The sequence below is a fragment of the Lathamus discolor genome, chromosome 7, assembly GCF_037157495.1.
Source record: "Lathamus discolor isolate bLatDis1 chromosome 7, bLatDis1.hap1, whole genome shotgun sequence".
Classification (NCBI taxonomy): Eukaryota; Metazoa; Chordata; class Aves; order Psittaciformes; family Psittacidae; genus Lathamus; species Lathamus discolor.
Genome location: NC_088890.1, coordinates 11,771,919 through 11,796,867, shown reverse-complemented (window position 1 = coordinate 11,796,867; position 24,949 = coordinate 11,771,919). Strand labels below are relative to the sequence as shown.

General features: G+C 42.9%; 1 protein-coding gene across 3 annotated transcripts in view; it reads left to right on the top strand.

The window, feature by feature from the left end:
* Positions 1 to 2,899: 2,899 nt before the first annotated feature.
* The window catches only part of LOC136018300 (contactin-4), a 336,419-nt gene continuing 314,369 nt past the window's right edge, over positions 2,900 to 24,949 (top strand). For all 3 annotated transcript variants that reach the window (XM_065687395.1, XM_065687396.1, XM_065687393.1), the window contains exon 1: positions 2,900 to 3,041. The gene's annotated coding sequence lies outside the window, so the exon portion shown is untranslated. The remainder of the gene's footprint in view (positions 3,042 to 24,949) is intronic.

Genomic DNA, 24,949 nt, shown 5'->3' with positions numbered 1-24,949 from the left:
TGTATTGCTCCCTGTATCACTGAGATATAAGCAGCCCTAGACTTATACAGCTCCTCAAAGGATTTTATGAATAGCCATCATCTGGTAAAGATGGTCTTGGTATTTTAATTAAAGGTCAGACAAAGCTACAGTGTAAACCTTGGAGATGTTTTGTAGCAGTCATTTAAAGCAGAGTTTCTTAACAAAACCTTATTGTATTAGTAAGATGATGCTCAAACCCTTTCTAAGTTTTACACAAACTGCAGCCTAAACAAAGAAGCCTCTGCCAAGTTCAGGATGTGAGTTCAGCATCCATAGATCTACATCTGATTTGCCCCTGTACATTGCTGTGGAAGGGCTGCAGGGCTGTGCACTGCTCTGCTTACTCCTCTGTGTTGGCTGCAGGTAGCACATGGAACGTATTGCCAGCCTGGGACCTCAGACCCCTTCAAGACACAGTCACCAGGCAGGACATTGCGGATGCATAAGGGATGGTGCCAGTTTTGTATTCTGCTTGGCTTTGTTTGCATGCTTGTGTGACAACCTTCACAGGAATTAAAAATAGTTTGGGTTTACGTAATTAATATTACTGTGCTAAATATGGTAGTGATGCTCTGGCATGAATATCACAATTGCCAATCACGGACATAGTTGTGCAGCAGCTTGCTTCTGAAGGTCGTGCTGTAAGGCTTTATTCAAAGTGTCAGCTTTACTGTTACAAGTGATCTTAAAAACCTGCAAGGCAGTGTTGCTTGCCAGATTTATGAAGTATTTTAAACTATTTGCTACAAAGAATACGTCTGAATTTAAACCAGTCTTTGATTTCTGACTTTTCTACCTTTGGCCTTATTTGTGGATTTGTTTGGAGAAAAAAAAAAAAGGCAGGTGACCTGGTTTGCTTGCTCACTCAGTGGTGACTTGTATGCAGAGAAGGTGGCACAACCAAAAGGCTTTTCAGGGAAGCCATCTGCCTGCACACACTGCTTCCATGGGTTTACCTTTCAGATCTTATTTGCTTTTGGTTGCCACCTGGCTGAGGGTGGATGATGTTTTCCTCTGGTGCTTGTAAGGATGTTGCATGCTCAGATGGGTTATGATGATGATTCTACGCATGTTCCTTTTGAAAAATTCAGAAGCATTTTCAGCACTGATTTCCCTCAAGAGTGATTCCACCCCACACAGATTGGCAGCACTGCGCCACAGTGCCAGGATTTATGAGGTGACCTTGGAGACACAGGCACTCCCAAATGGGAAACACTTGGTGCTACACTTTATTTTGGATTACTGAGGAGTCTCCACTATTGTTTAAATCAGAATGGGATTACACAAATAAGATGTAACATTTATACAACATTTCATAACATGAGGGGATTCTTTCACACACAGCTCAAGCACAGTCTGTCTCCTCCAGACTGTTTCGTTGTTGGGTCCTACCTTAAGCCTTCACTAGGATCCAGGAAAGACAGTGCTGGCCCCTCCTGCCCTCTCTAGGAGCTAACGTTTTGGACCATCCTCCATCACAAGGGAGCTGAGCATTCCTAAAGGCACTGTGGGCAGTGGTACTTAGTGCCTGTTCAGGATGGGGCACATTGAAGATGCTCAGTTGGCTCTGGGCACCAGAGCAATCCCGGTGTGCTGCTTTGCTGCTCCTTGCAGTGCTGCCCAAACCCAATGGCCCCACACAGCCCAGCCCCACATAGGGCTGTGCTCTGGATCACAGCATTCTGCTGGGACAGCCACTCTCCCAAACTGCTCAGGGCACATCCCACCGGCCTTTTGGAGCTGGCAGCCATGCTAAGAAAGAGGTGCTGATGGCAATGAAACATCTGAGTGAAGGCATGTCGAGCTCAAACCTGTAAGCAGCAATAAATGCAAATCCAACCTGCACTAATGTTAATTGTCATTCAGTTTATATCGATGTGCAGTTTATTAAACCATAAAGCAAGGCAGCAAGCACAGAGAGCAACTCTAGAGATAATTAAACATAATAAGGGTTTCACTTAATCCCTCAAAACCCAGGGGAGGCACAGTTAAGACTGAATACCCTCTTTGCACTGCATTTTTAGCACAGCCATTTAAGAGCACTTCCTGGTACAAGGTTCCAGGACAGGGAAAGGTAGGTCCCACCTTCTCTTCTGAATACACTTTTATTCCCCTTTTTTTCATGCCTTTCGATCGCTCTGCTTATGAAGCCTGAACTGACTTGCAAAGCAGTTTGTGGCTCACAATGCTCATTGCAGTGGCAGGTAGAGACTCTCATGGGTGACCCAGAGGAAGTCCCGGGTGCGGGAGAGATGCTGGGTTGGGGCACGAGGAGGCCTGAAAGCAACAGGGATGCGGTTGGCACCCTGTGAGTGTTCTCTTCTCTGGCTTCTCTCATCTCCCCACACTCATTTCTTTGACAAGAAGGGTCAAAAAGGGGATGAAGGAAGAGGGTGGACTAGTGCAAAGGGCTGAGCGACAGACTGATGGAGCAGGGGAATGAAGGAAGGGGACAGCTTTTGAAGAGTGAAAACAATTACGACAAATCTGAGATTACTGCCGGAGGCCATCGAAAAGAGGAAAAAAAAGATTAAAGATGCTCCCATCTGTAATTTGGGACTCCTGGGACTGGTCGACGGTGGGGGAAAAGCACGGGCCGGGAAACCACCGAGCCGGACGGGGTCGGTGTCCGCCGGGAGGAGCCACGCCTGGGCTAACACAGAAGGGAATCAGGAACCGGGCAGGGGAATTACCCCCAGCTCAGAGCTGAGCCGCTGGACAGACCCCAAAGAACAGCAGCTGCGGTACTGAGGGCTGCGCTCCCTCTGCGCGCGGAAGCCGCGCCCCAGCTGCGGGACAGCAGAAGGGTTAAAGGCGTCCGCGGTTCCGCGGCTCCTCCGCCCGCCCCCCGCGCACGGCGCAGGTTTGGGAGGAGGGGTTTGCGCAGCGCTCGCCCGGCTCCCGGCCGCTGCCGCTCAATGCTGCGGCCGCGGGCAGCTGCGGAGGCGCGCACCTCGGGGTTGCCGCGCACGGCGGGCAGGCAGCGCCCGCGGAGCCCCGCGTCCCCCCGCCGTGCCCAGGTAAGCGCGGCTCTGCACCGGGAGAAGGGAGGCGGATTTGAATAGGAAAAAACCAAGAACCAATAAAATAGGAACAAATCGGGAGAGCGGCGGCGGCGAAGGAGAGCGGAGCTGGGCTGCGCGGGGCGGCTCGGCTGCGGGGTGCGGAGCTCGGGGTGCCGCGGAGCGGCGGCTCCCCGGAAAGGGAGATGCGGGGTGGAGGGGGCGCGGATCCCGGGGCGCGGCTCCCGCTGTTGTTGGGGCTCCCCGCGGAGCGCGGCGCGGCCCCGTGGCTCCACAGCGAGGTGCCGGGCCGGGCTCCCCCTCGTCCGGCGCGGAGCGGAGCGGCGGAATGGGTCCGGGTCCGGCAGCGGTAACCGTGGGCAGGGGGTCGGTGCTGCGCCCGGAGCACGGGGAGAGGAACCGCGGAGAAGAGCGCGGGAATGGGGCTCTGTGTGGTGTGTGTGTGTGTGTGCGTGATTCTGGCAGAGGGATGCTTCCTCGCAAGCTGGCAGAAATGCATGCATAACTTTTTACTTGATCCAGTCGGCGTTGCTCGCTCGAGTTTTAGCTTCTTTTGCTTTCCTCAGGCTAATGTTGCTTCCGTGTCGTGAGCAACATAATGCAGCATGTTGTTTTATTTATCCCAGACAAGAGTGACTTGCTCTCTAAACTACAAATTAAACGATACAGCTTGCATAACAAGTGGAAACAGTTTGTATCTTACATACCAATTATCCGTCACGTTTTAGACTAAGCAAAAGCGGGGGTTTTCTTGCAAGGAGGGTTCGATAAAACAGTCTGATGTCTTGCAGCAGCGTATTCATTTTCCCTTGCTGGATTAATGTGGGCAAAGGATTAGGAGCCAGCATGTTGATTAGCACCCTGAGGTTCAGGGAAGAACGGGAACGTTTGGCTATAGATAGAAGTCAGTTTTTGTGTTTGCGCTTGCACATCCTCCTGTTTACGTGGCTCAGTTCAGGACCTGCATTCTAGCCGATAAATCATTGAGAGGAGAGCAGGGGCTGGTGTAATCCTCCTAGGCGAATGGTCACGCTACTCCTAAGATTCTTTCTGACACAGGGTCTCTACCGCACTCCCTCCCAGCACAGCCGCTGTGGGGGTGCCACGGCCCGTGGCGGGTACCAGCAGGACCGCAGTTTACGGAGCCTCTTCCCCCGTTTCGCTTGCTTCCTCCCAGGTTCTCCCAGCTCCCTACGCTGCTGTCGTGGGGCACGATGGCCAGTGCCTGGCGTGGGAAGCGGGGTGATGGGGCCCTGCGCTTGGGACTCTCCAGAAGCCTTTTCTGCTGCTTTCCTGGCCAGAACACTGTTTTTTCTCCTTTTCTGGACCTGGGAGCTTGCATTTTTACCCTGCGTTTCTAAGTCCCTGAAAACTGCTTAAATGGCTCTTGTATAATCCTTCAAAGTCACCTCCCCTCTTTAATCTAATACCGAAAGGACTTAGTTTACACGGCTAATCCCTCTTTTACTTGCTGTACAGCCTCCTTTAGAGGTGTGCACACTGATAATTTTCCCAAAGCAGCCTGCTTTAGACAATGGCTTCTGCTGGTGTGCAGCAACCTCTCCCTCCTCTGCTGAACTCTAGGCAGAGCGGAATACACCGGACAAGATTTTGCTTGGTTTCAGGAGGTGTTTAATCCCATCCCATCCAGTGAACTAGCCCTTTGCAGGAAGACACACCAGAACATTTTACTTGTATGTATCTGTGTCTATCTACTCGGAGGCTTGAGGGGGGTCTCCTGCAGCATTTGCCCATGCTTTAGCTTGCCTGGGGGCAGCACTTGGACAGTGAAGGACTGGGGTAGAACCAGGTGCACCCGCAGGTAGTTGGAGTTGAATGATTCTGGCAAAAGTCTGGCAACTTAGAAATTTCCCCATCCTTATCTCTGCAGTGGAGTTGAGCTCTCTTGTAGGCTATGAAGTGTTCCTGGAATTCTAAGCTTGTGCTATTCTATAGGATGTCAAAATACATGTTTTAAATCTGATGACAGCAGAAAAAAAGGTTACCTTTGCCAGAAGGCTTACTTCTCCTATAGCACCTAAACAGTAAACGTGATTGTCTGATACTGCCTTCAAACTCTAACCTAACATGTCTTAATGGTGGTGTCTGGAGCAATTTAGACCCTCACCTGAGGTCACTGTGGATGTCTGATGGGGGCAAGTGTGCCCTCAGTGTGCTTTGGGTGGTGAAAGGGCATTACTGGCAGCAGGGGCCACATTCGCTGGGCCACAAGGATGCCTTTGGTGTGTCACAAGCCCTCTTGGATGGGTGGTCTCTGAGACCACAGCCATTCTTCCCTGGGGTGGACTTCATTGTATTTCCAGTATTATCCCTTCATCACTTGTTTCCTGGGTGCTGAGTTTTAACCATCAGCTGAGGAGTGTTTATTCCGGAGGGAAACAAAGCATGGCAAGACAGCAAGCAGCTGGTGAGAGAGCTCACCTTAGCTCCCAAACTTGCACCTCCTCATGCATGAAGGTGTTTCTTGTTGATATTCAGGTCTTTATATGTACTGTGTTTAACGTTTCTTTCATTTAAAATATGTTCCTGTGTTACCCTATCAGGCACTGCTAAGAAAACGGGTGTAAAGCGTCTGTACAGCTTCTACCCCAGGTGCAAAACTTGAAAATGATTTTGTAGACATTGTCGGCGACTTACTTCCCTTGGTTTAGAGTTGGCTTTTGTCTGACAGTTCTGTGTAGTTAACTTGATTAAAGAAACCAAACCCACAACAGCAGTAAAGACAAGGGAGGCTGAAGGAAGGATATTAACCACAAGATAGCTCAATCATTGCCTTTTAATGTTCTCTCATGGCCTTTCTGAATTGCGACTGGTGAGGGATGACAGATACACCAGCTGCCCATGGTTGGTATCCATCAGGGACCCTGTAAGGGGTTCCGTCAGACTGAACAGGCAGCTCTTGGGCTGCAGGTGGTGCCAGGGAAGATGTTGCTTAAAAAAAACACCACTCTGCTGCATTTGAAAGTTCATAAATCATCACAGGTCTATTTTTAGCCATGTTAGATTAGATCAAGTCTGGGGTTTCTTCCCACACCTCCCATCTGTGGCCTAAAATGACCCGATAATGTCCCTGTAAAAGCCGTTTAGGTGCTCCTTTTGCTTGTGCCTTGTTCTGCTCCATTGTTATTCAGAAGATGGGGCTCCATTAGGAGAGGGTTTCGGTGCAACAGTTGGGAATTTTCCTTCACATGCAGAAACTGGAAGCCTGCTGCTTGGTGCGTGAGTGATGTGCAGCCCCTGACAGGAAGGTAATCACAAACACAGAAAAGTAACATGAATCACACCAAATCCACAAATGTCAGCTCCGAAGCTCTAATCTAGGCTTGCTGCCAGGATTTAAACTTGCACGCATCTTTACTGTTATCTGCTACAGTGGTTACTCAAATATAAATATGAATATCGTGACAGTAGTGATTAATTCTTTTTATCATTAGCAAAGCAAATATATAGTGATGACATCCAACTGATTTATTGTTTCATGTGAGTACACAACTATTCCCTGTTCCCTAGCATCATCCACCAAAATTGGTGATATTAAAACAAAACCTCCTGTGTCAAATCTGCTTGCCATCTTGGCATAAATGAGGTTCACATGAACTGCAGCAACAGTATTTTCTACACTAAGCAGGGGTTTCCAGTACTGTATGTGTTGTACTTGGGAAATAACTTCATTCTTTGCTTTTCCCTAGATACAAGCAGTCACATTTTATCTTAATTTGCAGGATAAAAATCTCTTTCAACAGGACACCAAGAAGAAGAAAGATTTGTTGATTGGTTTGTGGGTGTTTGTTTGTTTGTTTGTTTTTCCAGTGATTTAACCCAGCAATTAAAGTTGAACCCTCAGGACCAACAGGATCAAAGTGTTTTGAAAACAGTTAATCTAGTGACTTTGTCATATGCATGATTCAAATTTAGGAAGCTAGAGCATAAGGAGTAAGTTTTGACTCTGCAATGTAAATTGGGATTTTTGCTCAGGTATGCAACTACAGCATACAAGTATCACCAGGTAAGGTAAGTGATGACACTTACTACATTATTATTCCACTTAAAAGAAATTGTTTTAGGGACTCAAGAAAGTAATCTACAACCATTTAATTTTTGAAATTACCTTTACAGGGATATTTTTTTTCCCCCTTTAATTTTGTTAAACAGCTCTAGGTTTCAAAAATTAGTTTCTACTACATTTGTTTCTTCTATTAATTCTTCTGTATCTCCCAGCTGGTCAGCTGTTGATGCTCCATTGTTTGAAGGTTTGCTGGAGCTGTCTCAGACATGGCCAGATCTCTTCATTAGTGAATTAAAGTTTTGATATGTGCAGTACCAAGCTCTCCTAGAATGCATTATACTGAAGATTAAAAGCATCACAATTGTACTTCAGCACCTCTTCTCTTTGTTTTTCCAGAGGTTTTGAACCTGAATTTAAGTGAGACTCAGTGGACACAATCATTATTAACCATCTCACATGGGCTTTCCTGATTTCCCCATTCTTGTTTGCAGAGCAGGATGTGGTTAAATGATCAACTGTTCAGCTTGACTTTCTCCAGACTTTACTTAACCCAGGACCACAACGTGACAGCACTCCCTGCTGTGATGGTTTGTCTTCCTTTGCAGCCCTTGTTCAAAAGTAGCATGGTCCAGAGGACTCTTCCTTCAGTGCCCCTGCACCTCCCACAGTCCTTCTGCAGAGTAGTTTAATTTCTGACCTGGTCACCCCTTGTATCTCCTGGGATTTCCTGAGTTAACATCCTTCTGATGTGAAGTGGGGGGGTGTGGGGGGTGGGGGTGTGTGCGGAACATGAGAGACTTCTGTGGCCAAGGGGATGCGGCCAGGGCTGAAGGACCTGAGAATTTCCAACAGCTGTTGGCACTTGGTAGCTGTTCAGGTGACAAGTTAGACCTGAGCTCCTGAGACTGGATTGATTTATTCTTCTGTAAGTTCTAGCAGTATAAGGTCTTAGACAGCCTCAGACAAAATCTGTGTTTATAATTTATTTATATAAATGTTTAGCCAATGAAGAGATGTGGCATTTAAATGCAATCTACATAAGGTTTAGCAGGTCATTTTCATCAATTAGAAGACTAAGAAAGGGAATAAACAGTGTACTTGGTATTTGTAATGGAAAACCTGTATTACAAATGGTAATTTAATCTGAATACTACTGAATAGCAATAACCTCCCAGTGTTTTTTTAACAGAGCTGTGAGTGCATGGTTTATTAAACTCGTTTTATGCAGATAACAGCTTTATTTGGGAAGACTTACAAACAAGTCATACTCAAACAATTAAATACATTTCCATCTCTATGCTTCCAGTAATAGGAGTGTGAAAACCCAGCTAGCCATCTGTGACAGCCCCCAGGATTGCTGAGGATATTCAGCATACACTCTTTCCTTGCTCCCTGCCTCTGTGTTAATGGTTCTGATCTTCCATTTTTACATCTTTCTGGCTATAGCTATAAATCCTTGAGCAGACACTTTTCTCCAGTTTGATCCATAGCCATGGTTTGGATGATCTCCCCCTTCTGGGCCCTCTTAATGAGTGCTCAGTGCTCAGTAGAAAAAATGAATTCTGCTCAAAACCCTCCACTGAATTTAGTCCCACCTTCCTCCATGCCTGTCTTGTGACTGAGCCATGGTCTGTTCTTCTGTGCCTTTAGGAAGTCACAGACCACTTGCTACCTGTGGACTAACAGCTGACCTAGGGGTTGGAGAAAGCCCACAAGCTGTCAAGGTTGCTGTCAGGCAGATTTCCTTTCCTGGGACTGATAGAGCTAGGCTCATATCTGAGCCAGATTCTTCTGTTAACTTAGCTGTACATTTGTACCAGGTTTAAGTCAAACTTTTATAGAACAGATTGTGTATTAGCAAAGAACTTGCACTAGTGAATCAGTGGCAAAACATCCTTGCTGACTGCTTACAGTGCTGAGCTTCTTTCAGGGGACCTTAGCCTATCATGGCCACCTTGGTTTCTGACACCACCAGATGTGAACTGATTATTGGGCTGATGTGCTTTAATATTCTCCACTTTGATGCTCAGTGGGACTTCAATGTTTTATATAGCATATGTGTGAGGAGCCTGTAGTTGGTGGGCTAGCAGTGGTGCATAGACTCATTTCATATTTCTTTTTCCATGATACCATTTGATAACACTGTGGTTTGTGTTAATGGTGTGACCCATGAGAGGTGTTTGAAAGGTATGTTCAGCGCTGAGCAGAGGAGGGTTCTTCACCTCCTGCACAGGGCACTGGACAGATTTCATCAAGTAAAATTTTTTGTATCACCACTACCCTGTGCTTGTGAAATGGAGGCAAAAGCTCTGTGTCCTCTTATCATGAATGAATGGATGAATATTCTTGGTCTTTGTCTTCCAGTCTTTTGGAAAGAGGAAAAAAAAAAAGCCTCTAAACAGCACTCAACTCCTAGCTTTTTCAAAAGAGCTACTTTAGCGTAAGAGCAGAACATTTGCCTAAGAGGGTTTTAGTCCAAGAATGACTTTTCATATTTAATTGATCTGTATTGTTCAATTAGGGAGATGTATAATGCCCTCTGTTGTGCGTGTATAGCTGGAAGTAGAAATGAATGAAATATGAAGTACAGCAGAAGAGTAATTTCAAACAGAATTGGCTCCTAGCAATGTACAAAACAGGGTTTCAGTCCAGGCCTTGATACATAGGAGTAAATATAAATTGTGTAAATACATCAGACTGTTACTTATGACATGCTAATTATTTTGAATTATAGTATTCGTTCTTATTCTGGCCAGAATTCAGTAACCTTTTTGTTCCAAATCATATTTATAAACATTTCCAACTCCCGAATTAATGTTCAAACACGTTTCAGTGTATTGAGCTTCACTAGAAACTGCTTGTGTGGGCTCTGGAGCCCTTTGTGATTTCCCAAATACAGGTGTACAGTTGAGCGTCGGGAGTACGCGGCAGTATGACAATGCGTAGAGACGAGTGACACAATCCCACAGGGTGGCAGCACTCAAGTCGCATCATCCGCACTGCTCCGGCTGCTGCTAGAGCAACTTCAGATCCTGGCTTGTGCTCAGGCAGCCAGTGGGGCGTCGCACAGCGTATCCCTTACGGCCCAGAGCAGAAAGTAGCTGGGGAGCACCTTCAGCCAGCCCTGGAATTACAGGAATGCACCGTTCCACATGGGCTGAGGAAAGAGCTAGTGCTGGCTTGCAGGGTTTTAGATGTGTATTGAGTTTTATATCTATAACCCTAATCACAATTTCTATGGTGTAGTTGTCTCAGGATTCCTAATTCTGAGGAACTAGTACACAAATGCATCATTTTTCTCCTTGACACATTTCTTTCACTGGTGCTGTGATTCTCTGTTGACCCACAAAGCCGTTCTACTTCTCAGTTTATCCCTCAGTTTCCCCCACTGCTGCTATACTCAGTGTTATACATCTTTACTGAAACACCCTGATGCAGCAGGTCCTCTTATGTTTTGGCTGACAGCTAAGGATTTTTGTGGCTTGCTCAGCATTACCCTTTCTTTGCTCCTCCCCAGGTCTTTTGGTTCCAGCACAAGACTATCAAGAAAATAAGAGAGTCCTCTGTTGGATCCAGCACAGGCAGACTTTCTGATAGAAAGCACCAATTATTCATGAAGAATGATTTTAGACTTTGCAGAAATCAGTGTCCACTGGCAGTGAGCGCAGTTTGTGCATGGAAGTTGACCTGAAAGGTGCATGACACACAGGGTAGTTTGTCTGTGTGCACTTCTCCTACTCCATGCTTTGTGTGAAGGCTTTCTGGGGACGTATATGTATCTGTTAAGGATAGCTGGGTGTTAGTCCAGAAATCCACATGGCAGGAGAGATCTGCTGGCTGCTTTGCCAGCTCCATTTTTGGGCATCGAGGAGGCGTCTGTTGTTGGGCAGGGAAAGCTCTGTGGGCAGGAAGGTTGGGCAGGCTAGATGGAAGGCACTGAGCACCCTTCCCTCTCTGATTTCTGCTGCCCTTATTTTCACATTGTTTGCCAACACTTCCTACAAGGAATATTAAATGAACATATCACACGTTGTTTTACTGGGGAGGTAGAGGTGGGAAAAGCAGATAGGGAGCAATGCTGAGCATAAGGCTGGGTCTTTCCTAGGGAGCACTAGTTATGCCCTGGCTTAAATCAAAGAATTACTGGGGTGAATTCAGTGTTTGATGAGTCTCTGATAATTGCAGATGTAGAGGAAAAAAGCACTAGTCAAATACGCCTGAGAATGAAGAGCAGAGAACACGGATTGACTCAATATTTTCTCTAGTCAAGTGGAAAAAAGGAAGCCTAGTATGAGAAAGCTGGAAAGGTCAAACTAATTTGTACTTGTGTGATAATGGGTAATACCTCTATTGTTTATGAAGCTTGCAAAATCTTTCCGGAGTTAACCATTGTGATATATTTGGTGATTTTGAGAAATTAAAAATGAAGTAGCAATTGTTCCACCCTCTTCATGCCTTAATCTGTTTTGGTTTAGGATTCCTTTGATAAGTCATCTATTCTTTACAAATTAGTTGAGATGAGATTTAGTCAGGTCTTGTGACTGCAGTGTTCTGTGGCTGGAGGAAGGAGATCATTTTAAACAAAAAATGATTAATTGTGAGGTTGATAAGACTGAAAACCTGCCTGTCTGTTGCTGCTTAAGCATTCTGACTGTGTTCCCCTGTTTGTCTATTGCAAGAGTCTTTTCTGTTTATTTACTAAGGTAAATGGAAACTTTATAAGTGTGTACAGCTGCTGCTATTAAAATAGGAATAACTGCTGAGCTCCTAATGCCCCAAACTGCCTTCTGCTGCCTCAGTTATTCAGGCAGATTTGCAGCTTCTCTTGGTAGCCACTGGAAGTTGTGTGAATTTTCCTGGGATTCTGGTTTCTTTCCTGGGAGCAACAATGCTACCAAACTGCATAATTTTCCATGAAACAATGGGGGAGTATATGGGGAGTCCCTCCTGCCTCGTGTACAGCAAAAAAATGTAGGCTCCAGAGGAATTAATTTGCTAGGCTTATCGCTGAGACATTTAATATCTAGAATGATTTAGTATATCAAATTCTGGAGTTTTGGGCTGAATGTAGCTGCATTCGTCATTGTTGCAGAACCTTGACAGTGAACAAAAGGTGCTGCAGGGAACCATAACTCACACAGCAAATTAATGGGCTCCCAGCTTTGCTTGCTCAGCTTAAATGGGAACTGGGCACGGTGTGGTGTCACTGGCTGAGGGCTTTCTGCAGCCAGTGTGAGGGTTAGAAGCTGCCATGTCTTTCATCCTTGGAGTGGATATTAAAGCATTGCCCTCCTGCCAACTGGCTGTGACAGGCATTTTTCACTCCTGAAGGTACTTCAGTATGGATGACTTGAAGGGGGGGGAAAACAACCCAGCTTGTTAGCTGTTAGGGGAGGATGGTGCAGTTGTTTTAACAGAAAATTTTTTTAGTGGGCATCTATTGGAAAAAATTAATTTGATTGAGAAGGCTTCATATATACTCTTGCCATGTCATACTGCAGAAACATGAACCTATGAGCAGTGTGTGCAGTAACACTTACAGGCCACATACCACTACTGATAATTTTTCCTCCTGGAAAGGTGTGTGTGCATTGCAAGGAGATATTTGATCACTGTCAAATGACAAGTTCTTGCAGTCTGGTCTGGGCTGACAGAGAGCTTTGTCCATAGACTGCTCTAAATCCCATGCAGGCTGTTTTAATCCAGAAATCTCTCTGGCATCCTCAGCAATACTTATGTTTTAGACTGCTGTCTATAGGAGGACTACAGCCCCTTATGTTCCTGGCCCTGAATTTTTTACTCTTTTTTTCTAGTTCTGCTACACTCACAGGTAGATGAACCCTGCTCCTGAAAAGGTTTCCATCCTCTTTTAGTTCTCAAGTTACTGGGTGTGCTGAAAGGCAGGGAGGGCATAGCTCAGAAATATGGGATGAGGAGAGATGATGCTCTGGCCTGACAGTTTTGTTGGTGGTGTGTTTTTTAGGCAGTGTGGGTTCAGCCTGTTTGCAACCATCAGCAGCTCCTGAAACTTGAAGGTGAACTGGAGTTGTTGAGCACTTCATCATGGAGAGCTGACTATACATTTGGTAATTGTCTTGATCACCCTCAAGGGCTTAGAATTTAAACATGCAGCAATGCCTGAGATAGCAAATAGACAAGAGGGATAGAGAGGGGAATGGATGGAGGTGCAAAGTGGTTTGAAACTGCAGCTGGGTTGCACCAATAGGGCTTCAGAATATGTGTAGAGTCAGGTAGCTGCTTAATACTGCCATTGCATGGTTTTGGCTATATCAGGCAGTTTTGTGAGCTCTGAACTTGCACTTCTGAAGTTCAGGAAGACTGTGTCGCTTTGGCAGATTGGTCAGCTGTCCAGAGCACCTTTTCAGAGCACAAAGCAGTTCAATACACCTACATTTATTCCTTGAAGTGTGTGGGGGAAACACCAGAAACCAGGTAACCAGCTCTCATCACAGGTTTATATATGAGCTGGAGATGCCCTTCTTCAGAAAACAAAGCGTCATGACTAATACGGTCTTTTAAAAAGCAAAGGGCATGATGCGTGCTTGAAACTAAGTCACTGAAATTGTTGTGTCCTGGTATGTTCTGAGTATGTTGGGGTTATGCCATTACAGAGCTTTGCTAACATGGCTCAAGTGGGTTTGGTCACTGCTACTCTGTTATCTTTGTTTTGGGGTGGGTTGGTTTGTTGGTGAGTGATGTAGGTCTGGGTTGAGTTTGGTTTGGTTTCAATCTTGATTATTTCCTTTGAAGAGCAAGCGTCAAGGTCAGACAGGGTAAGTATAAAGTCCAACTGTACTGCATGATTGTACTGTCTCATCTGCTTTTCTGCTTCAGTCTTCTGGACCACTGAAGTTAGAAACTTGAGAGCATGTGGCAAAAGATGCCGGTAATAGCTCAGTAATACCTTCTTCTGTTTTGTTCAATCTTGTGTAAGTGGTAGCTTGCAGAGGAGCAACCTCAGGTGGTATGAATAAAGTCCTTACAGTAGATTAAGTGATACATCACAGCTCTTGTGCAAACATTATATGGAAGAGCCCACTCTGCAATAGCTAGAAAAAATGGACAGAAGTGAAATGTTTGTATTACTGTTTATTTAATTACTTCAGATTTGCTTTGCTGTGTACACTTGCCTGCACAGCTGTGCCTCCAAGCCTCTGCCTCCTCCTGACTCATCTGTGCTGAGCAGGAGTGAAGGAGATGGAAGGTCCTTAAAGAAACTGGGACAGCTACAGGCTTTGTCACCTCTTTGCTTTGGCAGAGGAAAGGAATGGGAGTTACAGAGGAGGTGGAAAAAGGGTGAAGAGTAGGGTGCATGGCAAAAAAACTGCAAAAAGCTGGGAAAATATCCTTTCTTTTGATTCTTCCTTTTTCCTCTCTTCAGACTCTTCTGTCATTTAGTGCTTTGGTGGCTCCATTCATATGGTGGCTTATGCAATGTCGCTCATGCAGATAGCAGGAAGAATGATGTCCCATAGAAAACTGAGGTATGGATTCTTCTGCTCTGCAAGCACAGTCTAAAGAAGACTTGACAAAAAACCTGTCTCTGGTGGGTCTGCTGCTAAAAGGGCTCTCTTGATTCAGCAGAGGAGGGATTGACAGTGGTTATTGGACCATCCTGTTCCTCTGTCCCCAGGACCTCTCTCCTGGCTGCCAAGGGATGAGTTAACCCCTTCTGCCTGAAGAAGACCTCTAGCACAGCTGTCTCTGTTTTGGTCCAGGAGGAAGATGCTGCAAATCCTATTTTAAAAGCATTTGACCTGGCGCTGGACTGGTCACCAAATCTAAGCCAGCCCTGGGACCAAATCCTCAGCAGTTACGCTGCTGTCTTTTCCCTTTATTTTAACATGTCAGGAAATTGTGAGATTTCTGGTGTAAGGGGGCTGTTTTGTGGACCAGCAAATGCTTCCAGTCATTCCCAGTGTATTCAGGGGCAGCAGGGCTACTTCTGATAGCCTTCTTGCTATCAGCATGCACGGCATCTCAGAACCATTTTATTATTATGATTATTATTGTATTTTAGAACCATTACCTAAAATATGGAATCAGTGCCCCTAGAAAAGTGGATTTTCCTTTCCTGGATAGCTAATTTTATTTCACTCAAGAAAATTTGATTCGTATTTCTGAAACATTGCCACTAAACAGCTTTCTAAGCAGAGTTGCAGTGCAAGACCAAATTAGATTTGTGTAGGGAGAAGGGAAATATTGTTGTCACAAGTGACCAAAGGGGTTGAAATGAAAATAATCTTATCTATGAAACTTAAATTGAGTTCAGAGATTACGGAGATAGCACAGTTCTATACCTGGGAAATCCCATCTGTCAAAAATACTCTTCAGGGTTACATTTTAAAATGGCATTTGTAGCTGTGGATTGTCTAGTGTTCAGCTCTGGCAGACCTGGGATGTCAGCCTCATGCATTACTATGGCACAGATATTGCAAAGTAGTTTGGGCTGGAGGAGTCTTCTCAATAAAATATATATGAAGAAAAAGGTGGTGGAATGCTCTTCAAGGATTTATAAACTCCTTCACACATTGCACCAGTCTGAAATAGCCCATACTGTCTGTCTCAACGCCTTTTGAGTAAGACTCCTCTGAAATTTAGGCCAGACTATAGCTAAGCCTAATGTCTGCAGGAGAAAATACCTTGTGAAGTTCTGCAGTTTGAAGTAGAAGCAGTTTGACTCAAACTTGAGAACTTATTTGACCTTTGTTCCTGTAGTCTCTGAATGGACTTAAAATTTCACGTCTTTAATTAGCCTTGTGGAATTCTCCTGTGTTATTTTATTGGAGATGAAGAACTGAGATGCACATGCTATGATGGTGAGAGATACAGAGATATTTAGGCACTTCTGTTTCTAATAAGCTTTACCCAAATTCTTTGAATTTTAAGGTACTGAGCTGTTACAAATAATAAGTTTGTGGCAGAGGAGAAACTTCAACACTGACTTCTTATCCTCCATAGACTGCATCATAACTCTGTCTTATGCTTAAAGCAGATTTAATTATTTTTGCACCTGTGTTTTTGCTTTGGATCAGTCCTTCCCAACAGCATGGGATTCAGGGACTCTGAATACTTTCTTTAAAACTACCAATACCTGGGACTTACAATATATTTTTGAAAATGTAATCAAGTATGATTTAGCTGTCTAAACCACTGGATAGACTGAAGCATTCATGTAGAAATACTTCACAATATCTGTACTAATGTAATGTCATCCATTAGTATTGTGCAAAATGTAAAGTATCATGCAATATTTAAATCCAGCTGCAGTGAATCTTCTGTAACTATACTGACAGTATCTAAATTTAGTAACTAATTAAATTCCATGCCACAGAAGAATGCATTCCTCCACTGCAATCCACTTTGTGTAAGGATGAAGATTGTGTATTATCTATACTTCTATTTTTACATAATGTAGTATATTTTTGCATATATATTAGCTATATACCTGTGTCTTCTGAATTTCTACATCTGCATTTCAGCATCTTTGTTGAAAATGAGCCAGGGACCCTGGATGATGGAGGCTGAGTGTGAGCAGGGGCTGAGGCTCAGCCACCATCAAGTCTGGCTTATGGCCATGAAGCTGGGGGAAACTGTCTCCCTTCCCTCAGCACTCATTGTCCCATATCTACACACTGCTGTCCAGCTGTGACCCATTGGTGTGATAGTTGCTGATGGAGGCCTGAGCCCAGGGGTCCACCAGGGTGGCAATGACCATGCCCTGCGCAACTGGCTCTGGATTCATACTGACTGCTCAGAGCATCCTTCATCCACAACCGGAACAACTCTTTTCACTGAAAAAGCCAGTTCATGCGTTCTCTTTTCCAGCCACTTCACAGATTGAGCCTCTGTCTGTGGAAGACTCCAGCTTTAAGACTGATGAAATTAAGTGTGTACCGAAGCCTCTGCAGAATCAGGGCCAAACACTTTAAATATTTGATGGACTGCTTTATTTCTTTAGCCTTTCCAAAGTAAACTGGGTTTCAGATAAACATGAGCTGACTTAGTTGTTTAGTTGGGGGGGGGTGGGGGGGGAAGCCCTTTGAATTGCACTGATTTCCCATGGGATTAACCTGGGACCAGGAAAAAATAACTTCTTCAGCCTTTTCCTTATTTCCTTCTTTCTAACCAAACAGGGGTTTTTTGCCTTTTTTTTTTTTTTTTCTGTTCAGGTATTTTGAATTCTTTTATAGGAAAAAAAAAAAATCTCTTAAATTGAACATGTAATCTAAAAGGGGGAGGGGAGAAAATTTGCCATTAGTATTTATGAACTAAACTTAGCTGACTGTCTCAAAGGTATTTTGGTTTTGAAAAGTGTATGTGTAATTTTGGTAAATATTTATAAATTAGTAATACAACAAAATTAGATGCATTTCCTCTACTACCTCCCAGTGTGTGTGAGACAGTGCAAATGAATGGGAAGTTACTGATGCAAGTATTGTGTAGGTTTAGAAGAAAAGGTGAGTGGAGGCCAAAAAAGTAAATAATGAAACAGAAGTAGATAATGAGCATCCATGTTTTGATTGCTAAATAGTACTGTGGTCTTGTAGACTAGTTTATAGGAAGGATGTCATTTGTACAGCAGGATATGGAATAAAGTAGAATTAGTTTGTTGAAAAGCAAGCAGGAAATGTCTGTCCGTTTTGGATGGCTCCTCATATTCCACTTTTGTAAATGGCTAAGTATATTAGCAGAAAACTGAAGTGTGGCAGAAATAGTAGAGTTACACTGGGCTTCAGGGGGAGGAAGCTGCAGCAGAAAAAAAAGGATGAGTAGTAGTCCAGAGAAGCATTGCTTTTTGGGAACTTCACTTTGAGCAATTTCTTTCTCCAGTGGAAAATGTGAATGTAGCAAGAACTCCTGAGAATTAAGTCATAACTGTTTATTTTTACTAATGATGCAGCATACCAAATTATGAAAAATTCTGAAAGCTACATTGGACAAATTCATAGCAGAAAATAAGCTTTGATCCAAAATGCTGGGGTTTTTTTCTGTCTTTTTTGTAATCATTTTACTCTTTGGGTCATATTATGTGTCATATTATGTGTCTCCTTATACTTTTTTCTGAATCTGAACATGTTTAGGTATTGCAAAACAGCCTTTGAGGTGACTTCTTGGCTTTGGGAAGTGAGTAAAGTGATGGTGTGTTGGCAGGATGAGTGGCCTGGACTGCTGATTTGGAAGAGCATTTCCAGCCCTCAGCTGTGGTGGCACAGACACACATTATCATTGGTCACAGTTAAGTTTCATAAATTCTTAAATACCTTCCACATGATAGCAACACTGCTAACACAAATATAAAAGCACTGAGAAGTTTTTTTACGACCAATATTCATAGCTGAAAATGAATTCCGGCTGTTGTCAACCCATTCATTATCTTCTTCATGAAGAAAAAGGAGATTCAGCCTTCTGCTATGAAGGTTCCCCCATCCATTCATCTCCTCAGCCACTGTCACTCATCCCCTTCATTTCTGAACCTTATCATTTTGTATTCCAGATATTGGATTTGATCCATCCATCAACTGTCAGTAACTTGTCAGAGACTTTGGACACTTCCAAATATATTTTCTGTGCAGGTCCTGCCGGAAGAGAGGATATTGTGCAGAGAGGGCTGGACAAATAACAGACTTGATCAGTTTTTGCTCTACTTCATCAGATTAGCCTTTTTTCACTGCTTTTCTTCACAAAAGATCTTGAGAAGTTGTAATCTGTCATTTCTGATTTGTGAGGAGTCTGTGGGTTTATTTCTATGGGTAGACAAACGCTCCCATTTCAAACTGTTTTGACAAAACACGTAAGGGAAAACTCTGCCCTCCACTGCACAAATAAAAAGGAGTGTGAAACTTTTCCTCTTCTATTTCTTCAGCTGAACTTGATAATAATACTTAGAAAGATGTTTCCATGGTGAACATAGAAAAATCAAATTGGAAAACTGCTTTCTTTTGTGTATTTGCTGCTTCTTTTTTTTTTTTTTTTCCAATGGTCACTGTTCTGCACGTTTAACAGTCATTATCCACACCTTCTAGCTGGAGAATACATTTACATATTTTAAATCAGCATTAGCAGGGAAAAATCCATGATTTGCCTGGGGCTGCTTATGATTTTTTATTTTTTACTGTTGAAATGCTCAGGATATCCTCCAGTGGGATCTGTCAGAAAGGTCTCTTTTAGCAGACAGCTTTGCTTATTTGATAACTTTAGGTATTGACTCCTTAGGTCACCTGTTTCTTACTTAGGTTATATTACATTTCTGTTCCTTTTATTGCAAAAGTGCAAAATTAAAACCTGGTAGCAATTTATTGCTGTATTCTATTTTCTTTTTTTTTAATAATTCTCTTGATGGAGCCTCATAGAGTATGTTCCATGCCTGTTCTCTTTCTTTTCCTTGAAGAGAAAGATACTGGTTTGAAAGCAGTAATGCGGATTATTCAGAGCTGTACGAGTGGACTAACTGATGCATTTGGGATGCGGATGTATTTCTAGCATCATTTTCTGCATCTTTCCCATACAAAGCAGCTCTTGCTGCAGCCTGGCTCTTTATGTCCCCTATGAGTGTGACACAGGGACACTTCACCATGGCCAGTGAGCCCTTAGCTCTAGTACCGCAGCCCTAATCCCCATGACTTCATACCTAAAGCACTGGGGATGGGCCTACCAGCATCCACTCATTCTCTGGCATCTTACTATTTTCATTCCCATAGGAGAGAAAATGTCACGGTGTCATCATGAAAGCCTATTACTCCTCTGTGCCTTTCTCCAGGTCATTTCTGTATCAGTCACAGGAGACTGCAGCCTGGGGATTGTGCTCCTGACTGCTCCTTCCTGTTCCCACTCACTGGGAAGTGTTTCCTGCACTTGTTCTCACTGGAATCACGCCAGTTGTTGTTTTTTTGCATTGTTTCATTTTAGTTGTATGCTGAAATCCTGCTCTTGTTCTATCTCCAGTAATTAATTAGTCCAATTTCCATTGTAAATTTAACTTGAGCTCAGTAAGAGTTTGCCAGGCCTGCCAAAGTGCTGACATGTGTTTTACCAGATATTTCTTATGAAAGTCATTCAAAATAATTCCCAGATAAAAGTCAAGTGCAGTGAACAAAATGCTTAAAATAATCTTAAGTGGTCCTGAATATTTAGTTGTGTTGATGAATAATGGAGAATGTGTTCCAGAGAAAAAGGATGCAAGATTATTATTAATTTTCCTTAAATCACTTTGCCAGAATACTGGTTTTGGCCTTACTGCAGGAGATACTCACTATCTTGCAAAGCCCTGAAATCTGTAGGTGAAGAGATACAGTATATTATGATTAAATACCTGAACTTACGAGTGACCTCAAACCTTGTTGAGTTGGCGCCTCGGGGGCAATGTTACCCTCTTGACTAGATGCACTGAGGATGATTTTGAAGCTTTTATCCAGTATACGTAGCAACTTTCTGTTGCTAAACAAGGAAAAATGTATAAAAATAACAAAGTAAATTGTATCTATTTACAACCTATATGTATACTCTGAAAGTGGTACCATCATCTGTGTGCTCAACCAGCAGTCATGCCACAGTGGTGTGGGACCGCTGCCACTCTTATAGGCCATCCCTTTAAATGAGTGTCACTGTTGTCTGACAACATTTAAATATTACCTTGTTAAATATTGCCTGTTTAATATACATTTCTGTGTAATTTGATAAATGGGTTTCTTCAGTTTAATGTGGAAGAGAAGCTAAATGCGTTAGTAAATGTTAATGTGTCCGTGTTCTTGCTAGATAACTAGTTGCCCTTGGGACAGTATCAATAAGTGGCATTTATATGATATTATGAATGTGTTAATTACGTGAGGACAAAATAAGGAGTAAGCAAAGGTCAAGGACAAATGCAGTTTCCCCAGGAATACACATTGAAGAGCTTCTAATATTGAAGTCATTACTGTTATTGAATATTCAGAGTAATTTAAATGATGTGCATTATTTTCATTGCTTGTATTCTTAGGCTAGAAGATACTGAGCAACTTCAAGGGTTGTACAAATGTTTCTTTACAAAATTTAGCAAAACTTCAGCAGTAGCTAGGCTATGTTTTCTATATACATTGGTTAACTGTCAGGTGGAATTTGAGATTGATTTTTTTGTTTGAGATGTAATCTTGTGATTTTTTTTTTTCTTTCCTAAATTTGAAATGAAGGAAATGAAAATATGGTCCTGCTGGCTATTAAATGTCTGAACCTTGAAACTCAATGCAAATCAAAACAAAATGCTCTTGAGACTGTAAATACTCAACTTTGCCCTAGTTCTCTGGGCTGTTCATTATCAATGGATTATCAAAGTGATTCTATTTAGCATGCTGGAGATTTCAGTCTTTGCTTTTTTACTGGCAAGCCATAAGTATAAATACCTCTTTGGGAGGGACTCTTAAATTCAGCGGCTCTTGTGACACGAGGCAAGAGGAAAGCCTAGCTGATCAATACACCCATTAATTAGAAAGAAAGGTTCAGCCATGATTTTTACTTCTAAACTTTTACATATTGACATTTGGCAAAACAGTTAAGAAGTCAATAAAGATCCAAAAGTTACTGTGTTGTGATGTTGCACATTGAGAAATAGCAATTAAGCCTTCCCTGTCTCCTAGGACCTCCTTTTGCAGGTGTCTGGAAGTGTCTCACTACCAAACAAGATGCTGTTCATATATGAAATATTCATGTTATGACATCAAAACGTGTTGCATATTATTTCAGTATGGTAGGCTGAAACTAGATTCACATTTTGTTTATAAATGCCTGTCAGAGTTGCTATATCAGTTTGTCCTTGCCGTCTTCAAATTGTGTCAGCTTGAATTTCCTTCATGCTGCATATTGTTTTGGGCAATGACACATTACTCCTATATTTAAGATGGAGTGCCTCCTACTCTTTAAATAAAGGTGAAAAAGCCCAACAATTAAGATTATTTAAAAGCCTTTCTGTGGTGGCAGCTTGTACCCCTTTTAAAGTGATACGGCAGCTACTAAGTGCTGATGCATTGTGATTTTGCTTCCCCCCTTGTGCAAGTATTGTGCATATGGTGTGATAGATATTATTTGATAGTTGTAGGGTATGTAACAAAGCATTCTGGAGTCTAGTGCTAATGATAGATAAGCTTCGAGTACTGGCTTATGAGAGTTCCTCAGTACAGCTGAAGAAGGATCAGATGATTTCAGTGGTTTCAAGTGTCCTGTGAAAGTATCAAGTGAAGCTTAGGTTGTGGATGCCTCGTCTATGGGGCATGGGAACTGCATCCTTCAGACTGGGTCAGTGGGTCCAAGGGGAAATCAGGGCAGAGCTTGATCTTTACCTGTCTGCGAGCTGTCTGTTATAGTGGTTGCATGACACAAAACCCAAGGAGCAGCAGTGCTGGGCTCCTACAGACCACTCTGACATGCAAAAGCATCTGACAAGGCTGTGACCTGGTCCTTTAAATCAGTAAGCAGGGGAATTAATTCACTGTTAGCTTTTTTGGCACTGTAATATTCCATTCATGCATAAATAATCTCATTTTAGTTATCCTGTTGCTAAAAAAAACCCTAGCTTCTGTCCCCAGTCTACCAGACATTTGCATTAGAAATGTCCTGTCAGAGAAGCTACACATGCTTGAAAACATCTATTATTTTCTTCCTTGCCTCTCTGCTGTGTTCTTGTCACCCAGGCTGTGCCTGCAGCTGCCTCCTGCCTGCAGGCATTGCTGAACTGCTCAAGGATCTGCAGTTTTAGACAATACAGTTGTACTCAGAAGCCACTTTCAGTTTATCTTTCTTCTTCTTCTTTCCTTTTATTTTTTTTTTCTTTTAAATTAACACCAGCTTTTAAAACTTCAACCTTCCTACTTTACTGCTCTACTACTACGCTAAGTGTGCTGCTGAAGTTTGTAATGCAACGTCCCACTGTTGTGATTTTTGTCTGATTTTCCTGCCCAACCTGACCTTGACTAGCTTGACATTGACTATAATTATATAGTAAGAGAATATTACAATATGTAATAATAATGTAGAATCATAGAATCAACTAGGTTGGAAAAAACCTTTAAGATCATCAAATACAACAGTTATATTCATTTCATCAAATATAATCCAAACAAGCATAGCAACTGGGGCATAAATCCTTTGGATTACTCTCAGCAATAGCTCATGGGATTTCTAGGAGATCTGGAGTGAGGTATAGAGGCTGGGAGATGTACAGATCCAGCACAGCCCCTGCCAGGGGTTTGTTCCAGGTATGGGGGATTCGTTAGGTGCCGCATCAGCTCCTGCAGCCCCTGTGTCTAACTCAGCTCTCGTAATTTGTCTCCTGCTATATACTGTGATATCTTTTCAAGATCCCTGAAGTGCCTGTGTGCCTCCTTGGCATGCTCCCAGTTGTTTTCAAGGACCTGCTTTTAAGATAAAATCACATCTGCAAAGCTCCAGCTTTGACAAAACCTCCGTACTGCTCTTTTTGTAAAGTGAGGCTCTCGTGATGAGCTTCTGCATTTTCCATTAGGAGATGCTTTCCAAAAAGATTTTCTTTGAATGATTTTCTGATAGCTGGCAATCTCCTGAATCATTTCTTATACAGAAATTGTTCTTCAAGGTGTTTTGTTCTGGTAACAACTGCCACCAAGCTTCGTTTGTCACATTTTCCAGCCTGTAACTTGGAAAACGGTGGTGTCCATAGGTCTGGCTTGAGCAGCTGGCGTTGTGTTTCTTGCTGTGAAACAGCGGGCAGGTCACCTCATTTTTTTTCTGTGCCTTGGTATTTTTCTGCCTGGCTTTTTTTTACTGTATGTATTCCTTTGGGGCCTGATAGTGTTTGAGCTTGAACAATGTGGCTGATCTGAGCTCTGTTTCAGTCCAATGATAAATAGTTAATTTTGGAGGTTTAGGTTGACAGCAAGCCACCTTGGAGTGTCAGACTGTGAGACTTTGGTTTCCTTCTATAATCAGATAAGGAACAGATATTTCCTGTAAATCCTCCCCTAGTGTTCAAGTCCTACCATTAGAGCATTAAGTCAGATACATGACACCCAATTTCAGAGTAATTCCTGAGGAAAAAGCACATTATGTTTTTTAATGGGCTTCCCAGGACTGACTTTGTTTCTCCTGATGAATATGAATTCCAGCAAATTCATCTGAATTCTGACCTTCAAATACACAGAAGCTTTTTTAAAAGCAAGAATTTAGTGCTTAGGATTATCTACTGTCCACATGAATGTCCTCACCTCTTCTCTTAAAATCCCCTTACAATGCAAGAATAGAACTGTTTTAAGTGTTCCTAAAATTCATCTCTGTATTTACTATGAACTACTTGCATATTATAGAAATCCTGTTCATGTCAACCCTACCAGTACAGACCTTTTCTTTTCAGATGGCTTTATTTGGATTCTGTGCTCCACACAATATCATCACGTCTCTTCGTCTCCTTTTCTTCTGATTGCCAAGTAACGTCAAGCAGATCGGAGAAACTTCTTGTAATGTACTGTGGGGTTCAATATAGCAGGTTTTCCAAAGCACCTTGGTTGAATAAATATCCATTGAATAACTGGAGAATGCATTCATATTCTTCTTATTTTGATTTATGTTCTATCTTCCTACCTGTGTATCTTCAAGAGTAATTGCCAGTTTTCACCTCCTACAGAGAAAGTATAATAGAGCTGAAGAATAGGTAAAATGTGCTCTGTTTCTCTCTACCCCTTTTGTAAGGTAACCTTTATATTCTTACCCATGTGTACACTAATAATCTGCTAACTGGAAATCATAACCTCATTCTCAGCTGGACTTGCTGTTGTAAGAATCTACTTGTATGCTTTCCTCATGACACTTGCCAGCTGGAGACCTGTACATAAAGCCCATTCTCCTTTATGAAATA